Raw genomic sequence first — 22,721 nt, 5'->3', positions numbered from 1 at the left:
ACACCTCAAGTCTCTAAACAAAGAATCTGGTGTAAACTCATTGACTGCAGAGGACAACAATACTAGAGGCAGGCATCAGAAATACCATGTAACATCCAATGGGAAAATACGTTTTATACACGAAATCAAATGCAGTCAGAGTATTTTCTAATGTTAGAACCCTAGAAAATTGTGGAAGATGTACTCATTCATTTTGATTAAAGGTCAAAATATTGATTATAATATAGTGCAAGGCAATTCCAAAAATCTCTTAATTGGAGACAGAATACACTTTCCATTAATATGTTTCCAAAGGTAAACAACTACCTTCATACATGAAAGAAGGAATTCTCTGAGCTATTCAATACTTCCTAACAACTATAACCCATTCCAAAAATTAAAAAATGCCATTTCATCTAAGGATACTAAAAAGAAAATGGAAGAAATAAGTGAGTGAACTGACAAAAAAAAATTAAAACAGGTCCCCAATAAGATATTCTCAAAAGGAATCTATGTAAGTTCATTCATATTCTCAAAGTAGACAATGACATGAAAACTTTCTAGTTTGTAACTGAGCAATACCAGAGAACAATGAAGATGCCATATAAATATATTTTTAACTTGTAAGTTATCCAGTTTAAAGTGCATGATGCTAATCAATACCAAATACAGAAGTGCAGGCTGTGGTAATCGTGTCAAGATTCCTGTAGCAAGAGCAGCAATCAAACCAGTCGTATATCCTGAAAGTGCATGCCAAAAATACTTGCAGCCCCTCGTAACAGGAAATTTTGTATCATTGCCAAGATCCCTGTTCTTTTGGTAATCAGAACAAAGCACTAAAGCGAGGAGCATCCCTGGAATTTCCTGCATTGTGATTCAATATAAAGTTTAAAGAATGAGTAGGTGGATGTGAATAAGGTGCTCACTATTTATGAGTCCTCACTTTTAACAAACCGTGACATCCATAGAAATATTGTTCATAAGAACACTTGTGTAAAAAATAATCTAAATAAAGCGTTCAAACAAAATGGTATCTTCCCACTAAAAATGCACCCACTACAACAACAATCTGGTGATGGCTTAAACAAATTAAAGAACATGTTAAATAGTTAATACTGACAGAGTTAATGACAGGTTAAGAGAAAAGACTTCATTCTGGAGTAAGAATGAAGTAAAGTAACTCTCTTTATTGTTGATCTTATACACAAAGTTTGGTGTACCTGAACGGGTATTGAATATCTTATAAATAAAGTTTGGTGTACCCAAACAGGCCCAAAATGTATCTCATGTATGCAGTTAATCTCTTACAAGCACCATATGTCCATTGATCAATTCACTGTAATACTAAAATAGTAAACAGTTATATCATGGCCAAATATGACATGTTAGGTTCCTGAACAAATAATGTCTTATAAACAAAGATGGAATACAGTATTATACTGGAATTTACTTGATGAAACATCTAAAATCTGAAACCACCTCACTGTTACATCTTTATAAATTATTCCAAAAAAAATTATAGACAAGAACACAAACAAATAATTGTTTTGAAAATGGCGGAAAACGAAGAGGAAAAGAAACCCTAGCAGAGCTCTGATGGTCAGTGATAATGGAGTTACTGTGGCACTGCTGCCAAGCGCCTGACTGTAAGCGTTAACCTCCACAGCTCGCCAAACTTCGTCCAACCTTACCTCCTTCCCGCAGGCTCTCTAGCATTTTCCGTTCCTATGGTCCTCCTGCCTTCCTCGCAGTCTGTAACCACCATCGACCGTTTTCCTGTCGGTTGCAATGGACCTGGACGAGGTGGACTATACCGAGGACCCCAATCCCCATGAGGTCATTTGGTCTCGCCATCACGCCGTGTCGGGCTCTGGTCATTTTGCCGCATCTCTGCGACCTTTGTCAGTGACTAGCTCTGCACTGGACCGACCTGGGCCATCTATGCCCCATCCTCTGCCCTCTGTCAACATCGAAGACGCCTCCGGCTTGGACTGCCCACCGCTTTCTCCGACTACCTTGAATCTCCTCGGTACCTAACTGCAACCATCGCCCACTTTCAACACGCCACTGCCCTGTCTACCCCACATCTCCGCCCCACCCTACAACCCTTCCTCCTCTAGCATCCCCCCTCCTGGGACTGCTACCTACCCTGTCCCTGCACTATCCGGTAGCACCCTTAATCTTGGTGGCCCATCTCCCAGCACCCCTATCCATTTTGGATGCTTCAGCTCCCCAGTCTCAAACCATAAATCGACCCCATCCACCCCACAGACAGTTAACCAGGGCATACGGGGACATATTTGGGACTATCCAACGGCTCGCAGATCTGACAAGCTAAAGAAAGGAAGGTGCCTAAAAGCTGTCGACAGGGACATCAACCTATCCTTGGGCGAAGGCCTCTCGATGGGGGAAGTTGTTGATACAGCCAAGAAGGTCTTGGTGGGCCGAGTTCGGGGGCAGAACTATATTGTGGAGAGACTTCATCTCTGGACCTCGGAGATTTGGGGTTCTTTACTCAAAGAATTACCCACCATTCGGGTGCTTGTGCGAGGATGGTTTGCCCTTCGTTTCCACAGGGAAGAGTACACGGACTGGATACTCTCTAGATTCTGGCATATCGAATTAGCCCCTGTTCTGCTAAAAAGATGGGATCCCTTATTTGATCCTGAGAGGGAACAGATGGGAGTTGGGCCGATTTGGGTTCGATTACCAAGCCTTCCGATGCAATACTGGACTCCAGTCATTTTTAAGCACATAGGCAACGCACTAGGTACCTATTTGGAACATGATCAGTCCTATGAAACGTCAAGGAATATGACTATGGCTCGCATCCTGGTTCATTTGGACACCAGAGAAGGCCTGGAGGAAAAGATTACCCTACATTGGAGGCATTTCTCTCGCTGACAAAATCTTGATTATGAAGGCATTCCATTCAGGTGTAGACGATGCCATAAGGTTGGACATCTTTTTAAAGAATGCCCACTGCTCATGCCTACTACTCCAGCTGCTACAAAGGGAACCAAACATCACCAGACAGAAGACCCGATTGTGGATGAGTAGCCCACAGGTCCGAATAGTCCAAAGAATGTGGCTGGGGTCACTGCTCATCCATCCAGTGCTTCCCAGATGCCGCCAATCTCCCCTCCTATGACTAGATCCCAGTCTGCTACGGAGGCTGCTCCTACAGCGGGTACAGTTTCTTCTCCCTTATCCTCTGCACTGAATTTTAATCAATATTTTTTTCTCATTGGCATCATCTGCATCTTCACCTTGTTTGATTACCTCTCCCATTACCTGTGCACGTGATCACCCATTGCCTATCTTTTCCACCACCCCCCGGCTGTCTTTAGACAGGGGCTCCAACAAAATCCTATTTCCCCATTTGCTTCGGGTTCACATTCCTACAACCTCTGTTCCCACCACCGAGAAATCCCTGACTCGCTTGGATTGGGTATCACACCCTCTAATGTTGAGCATAAACCCACCCGGGGGAGGCCTTCCAAGATGTCCAAAGCCATTAAGATTGCTGGGGATGATGTAGCTTAGGGCAGACAGAACACCATTGAAAGGGTACTTAGAGCACCAGACACCCTTGGCAATGTTCTGGCATGAAGTGGCTCTTCTTCAACTGTAGGGGATTAGCTAGTCCCTCTAAAAAATTGGCCCTTAAGAGACTCTTGAGCTGTGAGCCTTGTGACATTATTTTTCTTCAAGAAACCCTAAGTAGCTTTGAGCTGATTGTTATGACCCTTCTAACTATCATGCCAGGGTGGCACTTTCAAGCCTTGGATGTTGTTGGGAGATCCGGGGGTCTAGCTCTCGGGATAAACCCTCGAACCATCAAGGTTACATCGGCTTGGGGAGGTCAAGGTTTCTTGGGTATCGATATATTTTCAGTTGAATTGGGTAGAAATCTTTGTATTATGAACATTTATGCACCCAATCACAGTATATTAGATTTCTTGTAGCAGCTCCTTGAGAATCCCCTGATAGACCAATCCACTATTCTAGGGGGAGATCTTAATTTCTCCATCGGACATGAAGAATTCTGGGGACACCACTCACAGCTGGATCCACTCTCGGATCAGCTCAGCATCCTCTTGGAGCAACATGGTCTTATGGTCCTTTGGAACCTTAATCAATGGATCAGTCTCCCATTCCTTTCAGACGGAGCGAGGAATCAGGCAGGAGTGTCCTCTCTCCCCATTGCTTTTTCTTATTGTGATGGAAGGCTTAAGCGGCCTAATTACATCAGAAAAAAGAGCCGGGAGGCTCAAGGGTCTCAAGATCATGGAGCAATGCACTCTAACACATCTGTTTTTTGTGGATGACATGCTCATCTTCTTAGATGGAGGCATTCAAGACAACAACACTCTCTCTGAAGTGCTGAATCTTTTTTGTGGCGCAACAGGGATGGAAATAAATGGGGCCAAATCCACTATATCTCTCTCATCTTGTACTCAACAGGAGACCTATCATGCACTCCAAAACTTCCCCTTCCAAAACTTGACAATGGAGGATGGATTGAAGTACTTGGGTTTCAGGATAAAAGCAGATGGATACAAAATTGCAGATTAGACCTGGTTGATTGCGAAGGTGGAAAGAAGATTAAATATTTGGAGCCATCATCTATTACCCAGAGCAAGTAGACTGGTGCTCATTAAATCAGTTTTGGAACCAACACCAGTCTTCTGGATGTCTCTGGCCTGGATCCCCCAAGGTATATACAAAGGATTCAACGAGTTTGCTGCCACTTCTTATGGAAGGGTCACAAGGAGGGAAAACCCTATGCATGGGTCAAATGGAGTAGAAATGCAACTCCCAAAAAATGGGGAGGTTGGGGCCTCAAGAACCTCTTTGCCTTTCCTCAAGCACTTGCAGCGAAATTAGGATGGCTTCTCCTGAAGCACAAGAGCCTTTGGTCAGAGGTGGTTACCTATAAATACATATGGTCGCGCACAGTCATGGACTGGTTAAGGTTACCTGCTTAGAACAGGAAAGGAATATCAGTGATTTGGAGGGTTGTTATAAATACCCTTCCCATCATAAGAAGGGATCTTACTTGGCAGATCGGCAACGGTATGTCTGTCCGCATTGGGACTGATCCATGGATTGGTTGCGGCAACTCACACCATCTCCCTCTTGGCTTGATTTCCTTCCTAAATCATAATGGAGTGGCAAACATCACACAGATCTGTGGGACCTATACAACACCACTACATATACCAGTGGAGGCCCTGGATATACCAGATCAATGGCATATGGAGTGGAGGAGATATTTGGCGGCTTTAATTGAATCGCATGTGAGACTAAGGGATGAGGATGACGAACTAATTTGGGGTTTTGCACAGAAGGGGATCTATACTCCAAAGGATGGATATCCTATTATCCATGCTAGCCATAAACCTAATTCTTTGGATAGTTGGTGGAGCAGCATATGGAAGCTAAAAGGCCCGTCGAGTACTCGTCTTTTGATGTGGAACATCATTATGGACAAAACCCCGACCGGAAATAATCTCAGAAAACAATCTTTTGAGGGACCTACATGGTGTGTATTATGTCGTGACGAGGAGGAATCAAATCACCATCTCTTTCTCTCCTGCCCTACAACACAACAGGTCTAGGCGCAGGTGTTACATACTCCTAATTTATCACTTACTTGGGGTGGCAATGGTATACTAAATGCCTAGAACCGATGGTGGGCTGAAGCTCCAAACCCAAGATCCTGAAATCTTCCATTAATGGTGTGCTGGCACATATGGATGAGCAAGAACAACAACATATTTCGTGGGAAGCATATAGTTTGGCCTTTGATTATTCCTAAGATTTGTAACAGTTATATGGAAATTTCGGATGATGAACAGGTTGCCAAGATTCAAACCATCACCCCGGAGGTCATAGACAAAGCACACCCTTGGGCCTATTATAATGGATCAGCACAGGAACAGGGTTGTGGCGGTGGCAGTATCCTCCATATATCTGAGACACATTATTTCCATATTTGTATGGGGTTAGGAGATGGCACAAATAACTTTGCGGAGCTCCTTACACTTCGTCATCTTTTATATTTTGCTATAAACAAAAACTGTAGATATTTACAAGTTTATGGGGACTCCAAGATTGTTATTAACTGGTTCAACTGCATTTCTACATGCAATGCATATACACTCATAACCATATTGGATGATTTTTTGTTTTTAAAAACACATTTTGATCATGTTTCATGTGCTCATATCTACAGGGAGTGCAATGAACCTGCAGACCAGCTTTCAAAAGCGGCAGCGCATCCTAGAGGGGAATGGTTGATCAGGGAGCACACACCAAAACAGATCTACCAGTATTTCCATAGACCATACATGGATCAGGAACTGCAAAGGGTTGACAAGCCCTAACTTATCTATTTCTGTTATTTAGGTTTTGTCTACAGAACAGTAATCACCATGGGTGAAATTTTGAAAAAATTTGAATATGTAAATAATAATGTATATGATCAGATACTATCAGCACACCCTTCTCTGGGTTTTTTGTATAGATTTCTACAGTACAAAATAGTTCTCAGATGACCACGGTCACTTTTCTGCATATGCCTATGGCATTTACAACATGTAATTTTCCTTGATAATGAAAATTACGATACTTTTCCCTAGGAAAAAAATGTTTTGAAATACCTGAAATCTGAAACAAAATTCTGAATTTTGGAATAAAACGTTGAATATTTGACAATAAAGAAGAACAACATTTAAATATTTGTGGACAACCCTCAAAACAAAGCTTTTATTAATATGAAAAAGAAAATGCTTCAACAATATATAGGATAAAATGGCTTTTCCTGCCAATGGGCGATTGACTCACTAGTGAGGTGAACAAGTGTTTTGTTGTCCACCAGGGTTCCATTCTCACTTTGATCTTAATTAAATTAGATTGGGTGTATGTCCTGAGCAATTTTGGCAAAATAAATACCCGTCAAATTCACACCTTATGCCAATGAAACTCTGCTCCATGGTGCATGTCCTGAGCAATTTTGGCAGAATAAATACACCTCAGAGTTCACAGAATAAATACCCCTCAGATTTCACACCTTACGCCAATAAATAACCCTCAAAATTCACACCTTACGCCAATGAAAGTTTGCTCCATGGTGCAGCCACTCGAGGCATATTTTTTGAAGCATTACCCCAAAATGCTTTCCTAGATAGGTTTAGATGTGAATCCATGCTTGTCCAAGAGGAATATGGACACTGCACTTGACCTAGGAATCTGTTTCTCACAGATTACCCACATGAAAACATTCCCAAATATACTTTTGTATCAGGCTTAAGAGCCCATCTAAAGCCTTCAGGCAGGCTCACTTATCTCTTGCATGTGGGATAACCAATTTTACACAATAAACTTTATTTTGTTAAAATTTCAAATTAATACCACTAATTTTTGTTACCCTAAAGCTGTCATTCAGCCTTAAATTTCTCTTTAAACCTAGTTGGCTCTTCTAACTCCAAACTGATTTTTCTTAAATCCATGAAGCCTATAAACATGTGGCATGAATAGTTCAACAACGTGTGAGAATTTGTCAATAGCACCCTAGAAATAACAAAGATGGAGATTTTCCCTCCGGCCTGAGGCAAACTTCTAAAGACAATGTTAATGGATTCTCACCTTTTATTTGGAATGGGAAAGGCATACATTAGTCCTGGACTTCTCACAGTCTCTGTTTTATTCCTCTAATAAGTCCTGGACTTCTCACAGTCTCTGTTTTATTCCTCTTATTATAGTCCATTCTAAAAGAAATTACTCTTGTTGTTATATGTCTTAAAGAAGCCAGTGTGACCAGCAGCATGTGAGAAATGGCATTCTGCTAAGACCTTTGCTTTGATTTGGAACTAGGTGCAAGGTATACAGGTTATGTCGATAAGTGTAACTCACGTAGGAACTTCTTACACATGTAAGGTGTCAATGTGTGAGAAGTGGTTCTAGACAACTTTTGGTGACCACCTAGTAAAACTGTGAAATAATACCATATTGTAATTTCACTTAGTAAATAAAAGTGAAAGATCAATTTCACTAGATCTCCTAACTCTTCAAAATCTAAATGAAATATTCTAGATATTTTTGGAATATTAGTGATTTGTACTTGATCTAACTTAGCTGTACACATAATTGTTGAGAAAAGGTGGTTGCTTGGATTAAAGAGATTAGTTGCTAAGATAGGGGAGATTAATTTTCTCAATTAGAGTCTGAGAGCATAAATAGAACAAGATGAGAGAAGTTGTATGCAAACATTTTTGGACATCAAAAAGACAAGAGATCAGAGAAAGATCAGCTGAGCAGATTCAAAGCACAGGAGAGGAGCCAAGGTCAGATCAGAATCCATATTGAACAGTGTTGTACAGCAATTCAGTAAAGTGTGGGTTTGAGTATCTAGCAAGGAGATAGAGCAGATTTGAGTGTCCAGGAATCTGAAAACCTCAGTTTTGACATGTCCTTGTAAGTTTTGATCATTAATGATAAGCTGATTTGAAGGACAGAATTATGTGTGTACTTGAAAAGCTATTATGAGTCCATTGTTTAGGTTTTCCAGTTATATGTGTGACTGTTGCATGTTCAGAATTTCATTCAGTTATTAAAGTAATTCAAGATTTGAGTTATTTGAGAAAGAAACACAAGACAATTGTCCTCTTGAATAATAAAAATTTCACATGGTATAAGAGGATCATCTCTAATTGAGATCCTCAAGGGTTTACAACAATAGATCAACTACCAGAATCAAAGACCAGCAGTTAGAGGGTTTCATTATTGTTGCTTGAAGGACTAACCACTCTTGCAGGTATATTTTTGTTGTTTTATTTTCATATCTGAAAAGTTTGTAAAATAGATCTCAGAGATGGCAGCATCAAGTCTCAAATTTGAGGAAAATTAGATGGTGCCTCCATATAGGTGTCATCAAAAGCCAAGGTAACATTGTTTTTGAAAGAAAACGATCTCTAAGATATTGTCAAGAATGTTATAATTCAGTCTACATATCTGCATGAATTGGCATCACATAAAAATAAGGAAGTGAAGGCCCAAATTACTTCAGGAAAGGGTCCAAATCCTGCCTCAGGAAAAAATGACGAACTCTGCCTCAAGAAGGTCAAACTGCATATATGATTGAAGATGTTTTCATGTACAATCGTTGCAAATGCTGGTGTGGAAGGTGCAGTGGTTGTTGGGAAATTACTGAGCAATATAATCTTGACCTTAGCTACGATGCTGACTAAGGTGAATACATTGATAAGGTGAAGGCAGGGATTATTGATCCCCTGAAAGTGATCAGAGCTGTTTTGGTTGATGCTGCAAGTGTGTCTTCCTTGTTAACCACAACAGAGTGCATCATTGTTGTGATTCTGAAGGATAAGAGGGAAGTCCCAGGTATGAGAGACGGTATGGGTGGCATGGACTACTAAAGAGCATATCTAGACCAGTGTGCCTTCTGCGTGGTGTCCTGTTCTGAAAGTAGGGTTAAAGTTCAGGTTATCTGGTGTCCTAGTTTTGAAGGTTAAACTTCGGGTCAATTAGTTTGACCCTTGTTATTGTCTCGAGCATTACATTTCCCATTACTGGGAGAAATTGCTTGTGTATTCAATCTAACTTAAAGGAAAAAATTTCGATTGAAGTGCCCTGCAGTTCTACCACCTATCTTTTCTGCAGGGAAAAACGTAATCCTTATCAAGGACAGGCCGGAGAAACGTTTTCCGTTTTCACCTACTGGAGATGATATTTTATTCAAAGAGATAATTTTTGAGAAGAAGAAAAAAATACCTGTTTTAGGCAAAAACCATGGAAGATCGGGCCTTGCAAAATCCACGGAAGATCGGGCCTCGCAGAAGGAATGGCTGTAACTGCATAGCTTGTAAACATGTCTTATGGTGTGAAAGGGTTATTGCCAGAAGCACCACACCTGTTAATGCTCCACGATACTCCCCGAGGATAGTGGAGTTAATCATCTATCTGTAAATGTGTGCACCAGCTAATGCTCTTCGAACGGTTTATCTGTTCGCTGAAAAGTGTCCCAAAATGCTTCAACACCAAATTGTTCCAGAGGCGCTTGAAATTTGAAAATTTCCCACCAAATTGTTTGAAAAGTGCCCGATCGATTTTTGATTTATGTAATAATTACATGATTTTAATGGGTTAATTAGGATCTATTGATTTAATATTTATTAATTATTTTATTTTGTTTAATTTAACGGGTTAATAAAAAATTATTGATTCAATATATATTAATTATATATATATATATATATATATATATATATATATATATATATATATATATATATATATATATATTTTAAAATATATCTTAATAATATAAATATATTTTTAGTAAAATATATAAATTAAAAAATTGAGATGTATTTTCAAAATTGTTAGATTTTTTGAGCGAATGAAAGCACTAGCCCAGCTTTAAGTGCTTTTATGGGAGTCTGTTGGAGGGAATCATTTATGCTCATAATTATCATTGGATTCAGCGTAAGTTGGAAGATGAATCAAGCAGTTTGAGAATAGAAATGCACCAATCTAGACCTATTTTAAACCCTTAAACATCCACCATAGTTGAGGCAATGTTGAGAGGATTACGAGCTGAGTTGAATTTAGAAAGAGCATTTTCAAGGCTTGAGGTGTAAGCTGGAACAACCACTATAAGTAGAATCTAATGAGCTTATCATGACCTCATTATAAATAGATATGGATTTATTAAATGAGAGCTACCATCTTGGCACATGTTTCTATTTTGAAGAGTTTGTTAGATTGGTCGAAGGAATGTCCCACCTCGAGAGTATGTGGGAAGCACAGTTGGTACGTTGCACTCTGAGGTCAACAAATCTATTTGGAGAACACTCCCTTATTCTCAACCTCCTAATTATTTGAAGGTGACCTTGGAGAGCAGATGAGCTTGTTGATATAGGCTATATGATGAGGGTTTGAAATTATGAATGATAAATAGTTTGAAAAATCAGTGCAAAATCTCTCCATTACCTAATGACAGATCTGACTATCAACTTAGAAAAATATATGTTGAAACATATTACAAGTAGTTTGTACATGTAGTTTTGTTGCCATTACTAACCATTATAGAATTACAGTGCCAGAGAAGGGTCTCAGCAGACACGCAGGTGGAAAATACTTATCTATCACATAAACAACATAATCATGGGCTTTGGTATGTCCAAATATGTCTCAACCCTTGTTGGAAACACTGGGGGGGTGAATTGATACTTCTTACAATTGTTATATTATGTTAGTTAAAAGGTTAAGCCAAAACTTAAGAAGTAGAACAAAAATAATAATTTTATTAAATATAGTGAGGACTTTGATTCTCACTTATAAATATGGGCTCCAACTTGTAATATAAGTTCTTTAATTCTTCAAGGCACCAACCTTGAATGAGGATAAAAAGCCTCTTAGGCCAATCCATGCACCAACCTGGTCAATATGAGGACACCAATCCTCTTAGGTTGAAGCCTTTAACTATACTCAAAAAAAAAAAAAAAAAAACACATTTTATCAAAATACTTCAAAATCATTCCTTCAAGATGTCTACCATATAAACCTCTTGTAAAAGCAGGGAAGATTTTACACTCAAGATGCTCATGTCTATTGAACATAGGCTATCTAATGATGATATATGGTTTATGTAATTTGACAAAGACTTTATACAAATAGTGACATCCCCCAAACCATGTTTGGACAATGACATCCAACCATCATCAGATAATGTGTTCACTACCTCAATTGTCATCTTCTATGCAAGGAATGTAGATGACTCGTGTAAGATACAAAGTGTTTCAAGGACACTTGAAGCCTCTAAGTCATGTGATCAACCATGATGAGTAATGCTCCTCTGCCTTCACTAGGTCGGATCAAATACCCACTAGATAAGAGTTCACCATACACATCTTTGAGATTGTGATACCATATGCATACAATCAACACATAGCCATACATATGCTTTAATTTATTGATCTACACACATGTTTACACTATTCATACTCTATTGCATTTTTACTATGCAATTGCTTCCTCGCATTATGAGAGCCTTGAAGCTTTTGCTTAGCACACTGTGTGATCCTGAATTCTTTTAGGCAAGGGATTATAGTCAACTTCAGGGGATAGTGAATTCCTTGGTGGCAGTCTTTTAAGAAGGCTTGAACATTTCTCAATAAGACTCATGAGACATGCAACATATTAAGGGTTACCTCCAATTCAGCAATGACACTTTCTTTGGCATCAATGGCAAAACTCTCAAAACTCCACGCATTCAAGTGTCTCCTTGAATATCATAATCTAGAGCCTCTTTTTCTCCCTTGTGTCATGCACGGAAGAGTGCTCCTGATCTTCAACTTTAATCGAGTTTGCTAGACACTATCAGATAAGCTCCTCCAACCTCATAGTAGGGTCCTCCCTCCCCAAGCAACAACCTCCTTTTCCTAGTTCCTTGCCTATCTCTTATTGTGTTTTTGTGCTTTAGTGTCCTTTCATGAATCACTTCCTCCCCCTTGGATATTGGATGGATAGTTTTGGCCTCTACATGATATCGAATCAAATGATATTTCATATTGATGTGCTTGGTTCGATCAAAATCTTGGGTTCTTGGCCAACTTGATTGCAGAAGTATTATCCAAACGTAAAGGAGTTGAGTTCACTTGTTTCTCTTGCAAGCCTTCAATTATTTTCCTGAGCTATGCAATTTCCTTTGTCGCTTCTGCGAATGCCACATATTCTGCTTTTGTTGTTGAATCTATCGAAACTGATTGTTTGTGTGACCTCTAGGAGACCACGAGGGCTTCATTTGGGGAGCAATACCATACCACATTCATTCATAATGGGGTTATATAATGTGATTTATACATGTGTTTTTCAATATTTTATCAAATTAGGGGTATCGTTTAGTATGCCACGAGTGCACGTGAAATGTGAGAGATTCATTGAGTGAAGCCCCGTGCAGGAGACCATTGTTGATCCAAGACTCATGAGATATCCTGAAGTTGATACTATGTTTTCCTTGTCCCCATTGAAGTATGAATTAGAATGTGCAATAAGACAGAAGTCATCCACCTTGGTGTACTTAAGCCCATAATCTTGAGTCCCCTTTAAGTATCTCATGACTCTTTTTGCAGCAAACCAATGTCCCTCACATGGTTTATGCATAAATCTGAAAAGTATGCTCACAAATTTGTAGATGACTCATATAAGGTACGAAGTGATTTAGGTACATTTGAAGCCTCTAAGTCATGTGATCAACCATAATGACTAATGCTCCTCTGCCTTCACAAGGTTAGATCAAATACCCACTAGATAAGAGTTCACCATACATAGCTTTGAGACTGTGACACCATATGCATACAATCAATACATACACATACATTTGTTTCCTCAATAAGCCCTCCAAAATTTCACGAGGTTTTGATGGTGGGATCTTGAGATATCATAAGCCATAGCTCGAAGACCAATTCTTTCCCTTCGTTTCCCTTAGACTAGAAACATCGTTGGTATCCTTGCATTGTCTTTCATTGAAAATTCATTCATTGATCCCTTTCCCCTCCCTAATTACGTCAAGCATATCATTGGTTGCTAAATCCTATCCCCTTGACTGAACCTTGAGTCCACTTGGTCCCGTGTGGTCCCATTCACTATCAAGGTTAATTCTTCAAAGATCACATGGAACCCAAGCTTCGACAAGAATTATAGGGCTTAGGGATCTCCTTTATAAGGCACATACTTAAAACCTAACCCTATAAATTTTCCCCAAGCCCTTCACAAATAGCCTTACATATTGTCTTCCAAGAGAAGCAAGCACATATTTGAGCCTCTCTTGTGAATAGGTTTCTAGGATCACCCCTCACCCTATCATTGGTCCATCCATTTCGTGATCCTTATCATAATGGGTCTCCTCCCATCAGTGAAAATTTGTAGAGAGAAAGGAGCCTTAGCCAAGGTGACAAAGGGCTATCGATCCATTGTTGCCCTTAGGCTAGTAGTAACCCTTCAAGGATCCCCTTTTAGGACCCCCGCTAGTTTGAGCGGTAACAGGTTACATTACTGTCAAGGGATATTTAAATTTCTCTTTGGGGGGTTTTTAAGTTTGGGATCCATATGGTCAGGAAGACCCTCTCTCGAAGTTCTTTATAGACCTTTTTGATGACATTGGCCTTTGTGATATCCTCCCTACAAAGCATATGCCAACTTGCCTAATGATATACGAAGAAATGCTCATATTACAAAGCAACTAGATCATTTTATTTTATTTGAAGGTCTCTTGGACACAAATCTCAAAAAATTTCAATTCATGTAGAATTCAATATCTTTAAACATGTGCAATAGAAAATGGTAGAACTCTTATATGGCCCCTTTGATTTGAAGACTAAATTCCAATGATTAAAAATACTTCTCAACATATTAACAACTCAATATTCCTTTCTTTGCATTTCTCTTTTAGATTTCTTGCTTTCAACCAATTTATTTAGAGCTTAGGGAGGCTCAAGTAGCACCAACTACCAATTAGCTGTTATTTTTCAATTTTTCTTATAATCATTTTGTTGTTGGGAAGGTGTTTTTCGAGTATATTCTCTTTGCACACAGATACACATAAAGTATCATTATTGTAATCAAATGGATGGGTTGTTAAAATCATGAATATTTAATTAAATATGCATTGCTATACCTTTGCTCAAGTCAACTTCAATGCAAATTTTAGCACATGTGTATAACCTTCCTTGATTGGTTTGTATCTTGTTATACATCCCCAATATATTTATGTTGGCTTTTGAAAGATTGTCTCATCCCAAAATAAGTAGGCGGATATTGAAAATTCAAATCTAGAGTGGGGTTGAAGAGACAAACATTGAAGATGGATTCAATTTTAGAAACTATCCTTTAAAAAGAGGCTAGCTTTGCTCCAAAATGACAGTCCCTCCTCCAAGACCTTGCCACAACTTCCATAATTGTCAAATTTTACAATAATAGAACCTCTAAAGTACAAGCTTACTATATACTTAGAAGTTAGGTTGGAATTTATTTGATTCTTGAACTCTTTAGATGACGACTAGAGATCATTAAATATATAGATTGAAGCATTTGATTGTAGCTATTGATCAACTTGTTAACCATCCATAGAGGAATACTTCCCTCTAACATGTACTTGAGTTTGTCCACAATGAAAGAATCCTACTATGTTTTTGGTATATTCGACAAGACTGCATTTTTAAAGTAATGAAGATTCAATTCTTAATGTTTAGCAATCCTTTAAGAGGGAGAGATAATCAACGTCACATAGGAGGAGGTATTCCCTTTGTTTAGTGAACCTCCATGGAGATAAAACACTAAATGCAAGATTAAACTCTTGTTTATGTGATAATTAGGGAATGTATACCCAATCTCTCAAAGATTAGTTATAGATAATGAGAAAGAATCTCCTATTTATTCTAAATAACTCTTTAACTCTATTTATAGATTACTTTCTCACCATAGAGTCACAATAGTCAATTTTTAAAGCAAAAGCTACGTCAAAACTTTTTGAATATGCAAATAGATAACCTCCACATATAAAGGTAAAAACAACTCTTTGAATATGCAAGTAGATAACCTCCACATATGAAGATGAAAGCATATTTTAAACATGTTTAAAGCGAATTAAAATATAATAGTAGAAAAAAAAAAAATCTTCATACTATAATAATTCAAATAATTCTATTTAACAAAAATATATAAAAAATCACTATAAATTAACATTAATAAATAATTTATATATAATCCCAATTTAATAATAAATAATTACCTAATTTATAAATGATTTAAGTATAGTCTTAATTTATATCACTTAATGTAAGCTAAAGAATTGAGATAAGCCATTATTATCCCACATACGTTCATTCCTTTGCCCTCTCTCCATTTGCGAAGCCGAGGACTGTCACAATACTTGCAGGAAAGCATTTGACACATCAGCTAGATAGCCACTAGGAGGGACAGAGCAAAAGCTATTTGTGTAAATACTTGTTCATAGATTCTCTCACATTTGATTCGTATCAAACAGTTCGAGGCGAAATGGGAGGAAACCGAGACGCAGCAGAAGCGACATCCCCAGGAGGAGCCGAAGCCCTCCTCATAGAAGACGTTGGTAGGATTGCAGGGAGAGCGATCAATACAGAGAGCGAGATAGGTTCAGAGACATGCGCTCCACTCTGCCCACTATCCTTCTGGTCCAAAATATTTCTCTAGACGCGAGGTTCGTATCTTCATGTTTTCTTCTTAGTTTGAGGTTTCATACCCAATATTTTTAATGAAGTTGTCTTAAGTGAGCCATTTCTGGCTATGCATTTTAGTCATCGAACAATGTATTGGGTCTTCAATCTTATTTTTTAAGTAAAAAGACTATTCTGGAATAGACTGTAGTTTTTCACGTGTTTTTTTCGGAGGTCTCATTAAAATCATCAGGGTCTGATAAATTTAGGGTTTGCAGTTTTTTGGTTTATTTTAAGCTTCGACAATGACAATGTTGTTCTGTATGCAACCCCATGATGAAGAATAAGTTTCCACGTTGAGTAGATAGGGTCGCTTAACTGCCATTTTGTAGTGGTACTTTAATTAGATTGAATAACTTGGCAACCGGCCCCTGAACTTGGGGGTTTGCAAGGGTAAATAATTTTCTTAAAGAACCTCGGGGAGCGACTTCAAGGGTAATGATTTTCTTAAAGAACCTTGGGAGCTATTTTAAGAGAATAATAAAATTTGCGGGAATTAAGACGAAAATTACATAACATCATGCAAAATGGATGGTTTCTTATAGGAAGCCTATCTCATTTTGCTAATTCAAATGACACTATTTGAAATAATCTTAAAATTTCCTTAGAGTATAAAACAACCATAACTAGCGTTTGCGAATTTTTTATTAAGTTTGTATTTTCAGTTTTAGCAGGGGTTTCTTCTGTTTCATTTCCAAAGTGGCTTAAGAGCGTTATCAAGACATGAATGGCTGGTAGGATCAGTATGGTCCAAACTTTGAAGGGTTGCCAAAAATATAGTAGGTTTTAGCTTTTTGTTATCCAGAGGGCTATCAAAAATACATTATGTTTTACCTTCTGTTGCTAGTTATCCAGATGCATTTCTGAACAACATTTTGTTTCCATAGGGTTGTAAACGAATTTGAGGTTTTAACTGTGCTGTTAGTTATTTTGAAACATTCCTGTTCCCACCGAAATCAAAGAGATCATTGTATGCTCTCACCAAGGAATTGATTGTTAGTTTCTTTCTTCAAGTGTTCCATCTTAGCAACAAAATAATGAGAAACCAAATGATAAACTAGCATGAAGGATTGTAACAGGATTTGGATTATTTTTAAGGGTTTACTGTTAATGTGAAAGTTAAAAATCCCATCACTATACCCCAAATAAGTCAAAATCAAAATAATCAAGGAACTAAAGGAAATCAGAATTAGGAAATGTTAAGCAATGAATTTCTGTAAATGGGTAGGGTAACAGTCCAGAAAGTGTCAGAAACTTGGGGTAGACTTTTTATGAAACTGCATGAAACAATGAAAATGACAAGAAATTGATTCCAGCAACTTCTGCAATTTCGACTTGGCCACCAGATTTTTTTGGACCTTCGACCTGCCCAACACATTCTTCTGCAATTTCGATATGCCTAGCAAACTCTTCTGCAACTATGACTTGCCCAACAAATTCTTCTGCAACTTCGACTTCCCCAACAAATTCTTCTGCCCATCAAATGTAGAAACCCTAACACGAGAGAGAGAGAGGCCCAAAAACTTAGATCTAGTTCTTTGCCTTCCTTTTCGTCCTTTTACCAACTTCTATCTTGAGAAGATCGAACTTTTTTTTGGTGAGTCACAATGAGGTTGAGTTCCTTCTTATTTATAGGCTTGTGAGGGGTACAAATTGCTCTCTTTAGGCTGACTTGCCCCTTCATGTAGGTCAACTTGATCTTTGTGCATGGAGGATCTTTTGATTCTATTTTGAGGGCCTCTCGGGGATTCTTTTGAGAATCACTTTTTCAAAATCGTCGAGAATGCGGTAGATGATGGGGGTTGTAGAGCTGTAACTAGGGTCTCTCACACCGCTAATTATCCTACATTAATAAGTCAATCCGGGAACGTTTTGTTATTGCAAGGAGTAACTCAATCCGAGGCGGTTTGTCCAAGTAATGCTCGGTAGTATAGTGTCCTAATGGTCTGAAAGGAAACAGATGCTAAGCTGTAACAAAACTAACCCAAAAGATAAAATCACGCAAGGCAGTTAATCAGTCAAGGGTATGGAAACAATAACCTATCCCTTTAGAAACTGATAAAGAAAGGAAATCAGAGCATGGACTTATAGGTCTGGGGCTAGGCAGCGTCTTGCTGAGGCTCACGACAGCCTTAGGCCTGCTCTCACACTAAAACAACAAAGGCAGGTAAATCAAGCAGCGAAAAGTAAAATGGAACAACAATCTGGAAATGGAACAACAGTAAAGAAATGGAACAGCAGTAAGGAAATGGAACAGCAATGATAAATGGAACAACAATGATAAATGGAACAGCAATCCTCAACCATATGTACACGTTCTCTACTACTACAGCAATCTGAGAATAATGGAGGATACGACTATGTTCCTGAACAAGGTAATATTGCTTTCGAGTCTTGCAAATACTATTTCACATGGATCTGATAACAATAATATTCATACCAACATTCCGCTACAGGAATAGCTGAAAGACGCAATTCAAATAGATCCACTATTATAATGCAGAGACATGAGATAAAGGACTCATTCAGATGTCAGTTATAACGAAACATAGCATATCGTATAGAAGATGTATCAGATTATTGAAATAATGGAAATAAACAAACCACACAGTATAATAGTACAAAAGCAAGTGTCCGTCGGAGCTGGGCCCTTGGCTACCAATGGAACACCGCCTGAAGTTACTCCAGATGCAGAGACGAAATGAACACCAAGTCTTTTATATTAATTGCATCAACAAAAGTATAACAAAGTCAGGTCTCAGAGAGACTCGGTAATTACAGTTGGTTCTGAAATTGAAAATTACAAAAGACAGTCCTCCTCCGTCCAATGGCGTGGTGCCTTTATATAACAGAAATGACGGAAGTATCTAGATAATCAAAAGATAACTTAAAGCAGCGATCCCTCAGGATCAAGGATCCTGAGGGATTCGCTAATCGTTCGATTCTTCTCTTTCCCTTCTTGCGTTCTCCGTCTCAGTATCCCGCCTTCTTTCTTTGGGCTATTCGGCTCTAATTTTACTTGATCTTGTCCGCATCCGGTTCCCTGTTGGCGGGACAGTAGTTATTTTCCTTTTGCTTCTTGCTTTCAATCGCCGATCCTTTGTTTTCACGTCTTCCTGCATAGAAAACGTCAATCATTAGCATTTGAGCTTCCTTTATCGATTGTTGCACATTTTATCAAAACCCTTTATCTTCTTTGAACTCACAATGCAGAAAAGGTTACAACTATTATTGAAAAACCACTAGATTGCTAGTCAAAAGCATACCTTCCAGGTGCTCCACACACCCCCCTACTTACCCTATTTCATGGCCTCATGAAAACATTGTAGTTGAGATGCAAGGCAGTGAGAGAATAGGCCGGAGAAGGGATCTCGTGAGGAGGCCGGCAACCGTGATGAGCAACTAGATGGTCAAAGAACTGGTCTATTTGATCTACAAGCATCTCATATAAGGCTTGCTATTTGGGTGCAGGGTGCCAAATAATTGGACTGCGAAATCGATACCCTAACCAGGATGGCCCTGCTTGCAGAATCCGTTCCCCATAAAGGTTCAACCGGCTGGTAGCCAGCTCAAAATTCTCATATTTGAATGGTTCCCTGAGCTGGATGCTTGGACTAGAAGTTCGGTATCGAAATTTTGCAGCATCGAGGGCAAGATCTTTAATAGTCAGGAAATATTCCAGACCGTTTCGGATCAAGTCTTCGTGCATGGGCCCTATTATCTCAATGACTCCTGGGGTCCTTATGAGACTCCTATGCTTTCTCCATAGCGTCACTAGGTCTCTAGGTTCAGCTCGTATCCACAAGTCTAGGCTATTTTCTTGTCTCTGAAAGGTGTTATAGGCTCTGAGCTATTTCACCTGATTAACCCCAAATGAGATGAAGGCTTGGAATTGTACATCACCAACAAAAGGGCCAGGATTTAAATCAGCTTCCTGGTCTAGCACAAGATTGTGCAGGTAAAACTTGCATAATAAACTCTGAACTCTAACTCCATAGTGCTTGCAACAGTCTATAAAATCATTAACAGTGTTGATGTGGATAGGTGCTCATGCCCTAATGGCTTTTATTTTTAATCTCAGATATCGTTCAAGCAAAAATAAAGCATAATTTTTAGCAGGGGCCCTACAAGTCAAAACATCATTATATAAGGAACACACGGTGTCCATTTGCTTAACAACACTATCTAATCGACGAGTTACCTTAGCAACCTTTTCCTGCTCCTTCTGCCATCCTTCAAAGGCCTGGCTCTCGGACTGACTGATGTCTCGAAGTTGTTGTTGGAGCTCTTCGTATCTTTCCTTGGGGACTGTCTATTCTCGCAATTGCTCGGCTTCCTGCTGGGCTTCCTTAATCATTTTATGCAAGGTTCTGGTTTTTGGGTCCTTCTTCCACACAGCCGTAGAGGCTGGGAGTTTAACCTGGACCTTCCTATTACGTTGTTTTGAATTTCGGACCCGAATCACGCCCGAGGGTGGTGCTTCTGTTTGGACTTCTTTGTTTTCTGTTTCCTTCTTAATGCGAACAAAGGGTTGCTGTGGTCTTCCTGCCATCGGAGCCTCTTGTTGTTCCATTGGGATATCCATTCATTCTTCAAGGCCAGATGGAACAGCAATCTGTCCCTCCGCGCTATTTGGAACAGTAGTTTGTCCCTCCATGTCATTTGGAACAACAGTTTGTTCCTCATTATTATTTGGAACAGCAGACTGTTCCTCGGCAGTAGGTCTCCTGATGGGGTTTCGTCCATCAAAGCGAATTCTCGTCCTTGGGGTTCTTGCTACCGTGGTCCTCTTCCTTTTCCCTGCAGTCTTTTGTATCCTCAGACTGGCTTTTAGCATTCGAATCTGCTGCCGGAGTCTGGCTATAGTGCCCAGCAACCTCTGCTGCTTCTTTCTTAATTTCGCAATTTCCCTTGTTTCGGCAGAGGGTTTGGTTCTTAGGCTTGCGTCTTCTGTGATATCTTCCGGCATCCTGGGGACAGATTGTCCCAGACTGTTATCTTCCATTTCATTATCATGGCCAGGTAGGTTTTCTCCCCCTGCCTCTTCCGCATGCATTTCCTCGGGTAACTCTCTTTTTGTGGGACTGTCGAGGACACCTCCTGTGCTGGAGTCCTGGCCATATTCTCCCATATTGGCCAGAACTGCTGCCAATTCCTCCTCACTTGGAGGGTCTTGCAGCGGGCTACCCCCTGGCTGTGCAATTTCTTCTTCCCGATTGCCCTGTTTAGTGGCCTCTTCTTCCTCCGAGGGTTCATGTCCTTTTTCAATTTCTCCTTCCGGCTGGTCAGTCTCGGCCTCCGATTGCTCAGCATTTCCTTCGGAGGGTCTTCCCTCTGATTCTGGAGGTTCATCCGCAATTTCAATTGGCTGGGCCGTTGTTCCCTGAATTCTTTCCAACCTTCCTCGTATCCGGGCCAGCCGAGCTGACTTTCTTGGCCTCTCAAGTTGGTCGGGAGTATCAGTAGGTTCTGCGGGTTTCTCTGGTTGCTCTGGCGTATCGGGAGGTTGCTTACGTTTTGAAGCAGCATGTCTCTCTGCTGCTGACTTCTTGCATTTCTCTAATCGTTCCGGCGTGCCAGAGGATTGTTCCGGTTTTGGGGGTGGTACAGCCGATCCCCCTTCAACTATTGCGACCAATTCCTCCCAAGTGCTCTGCTGTTGAGTGAGACCATGGCTCACTATCAACCGAATCAGCCCATGGTGGCTAACGACTGTGTCTATGTGCTGGGCCTTTTTCAGGCTTTGGGCTGCTCCATGCAGTAACGAATTTAAAAGCGCAGGAAGATTTACAGAACATTTTCCTTTTAAAACAGCTAAGAGTTTCAGGTGACGAGGTCTTACCACGTCTTTTCTCCCTTCGCAGGTGATATAGCTTTGTATTGTCTTTGCTAGCTCGGTCCAGGGTTCCCCTAGTGCTGCCGACAGAACTCCTTTCCCTTTGACTGTCAAGCTTTGGCCTTCGTCCTGGAAAGTTTCCATAGCTTTTTGTAATCTCTCCTTCTTCGGCCCCCATTTGGGTCCAACAGCTGGTAATCCTGAGACTTCCGCGATGATATCCTCTGTAACCTCTATCCGCTTTCCTCCTACTACGGAGTAGTTTTCCTGCAAATTCTGCAGGAATTCCAATGCTACTGCTTCGTTTGATTCTTGCAGGCGGTTGAAGTAATTCAACCATCCTGCATTTTCCAGGATTTTGCGAGCAGCATCGGAGACTGTCAGCTTGTGAGGTTCGCTCCGGACCGTCCTTCCGCCCATGATTCAACTCAGAAATGGAACAGCAACTGTTTGTGGTATTTACGACGCAAAAAGGATGATCGATGCCAATTTAGGAAAGGACTACACAGGGCATGCAACAAAAAGAAGAGATCGTGGACGGCAGTCTCCGTGAGATGGAAGCATCATACCGTTAAATCATGCCATTTCCTTGTACATTATTTTGCCCGAATGGTATGCAGCCACGTAAT

At 39.8% G+C, this 22,721-nt stretch overlaps 1 pseudogene; it reads left to right on the top strand.

Annotated features, from left to right (window-relative positions):
* Window positions 1–2,382: 2,382 nt before the first annotated feature.
* LOC149141084 (coatomer subunit alpha-1-like) overlaps window positions 2,383–22,721 on the top strand; it is a 41,826-nt pseudogene continuing 21,487 nt past the window's right edge.

Source organism: Pinus tabuliformis, chromosome X, assembly GCF_031772625.1.
Source record: "Pinus tabuliformis cultivar Carrire ecotype Pingquan chromosome X, CPIR1, whole genome shotgun sequence".
In the NCBI taxonomy this organism is placed as follows: Eukaryota; Viridiplantae; Streptophyta; class Pinopsida; order Pinales; family Pinaceae; genus Pinus; species Pinus tabuliformis.
This window is presented reverse-complemented; position numbering and strand designations above follow the sequence as displayed.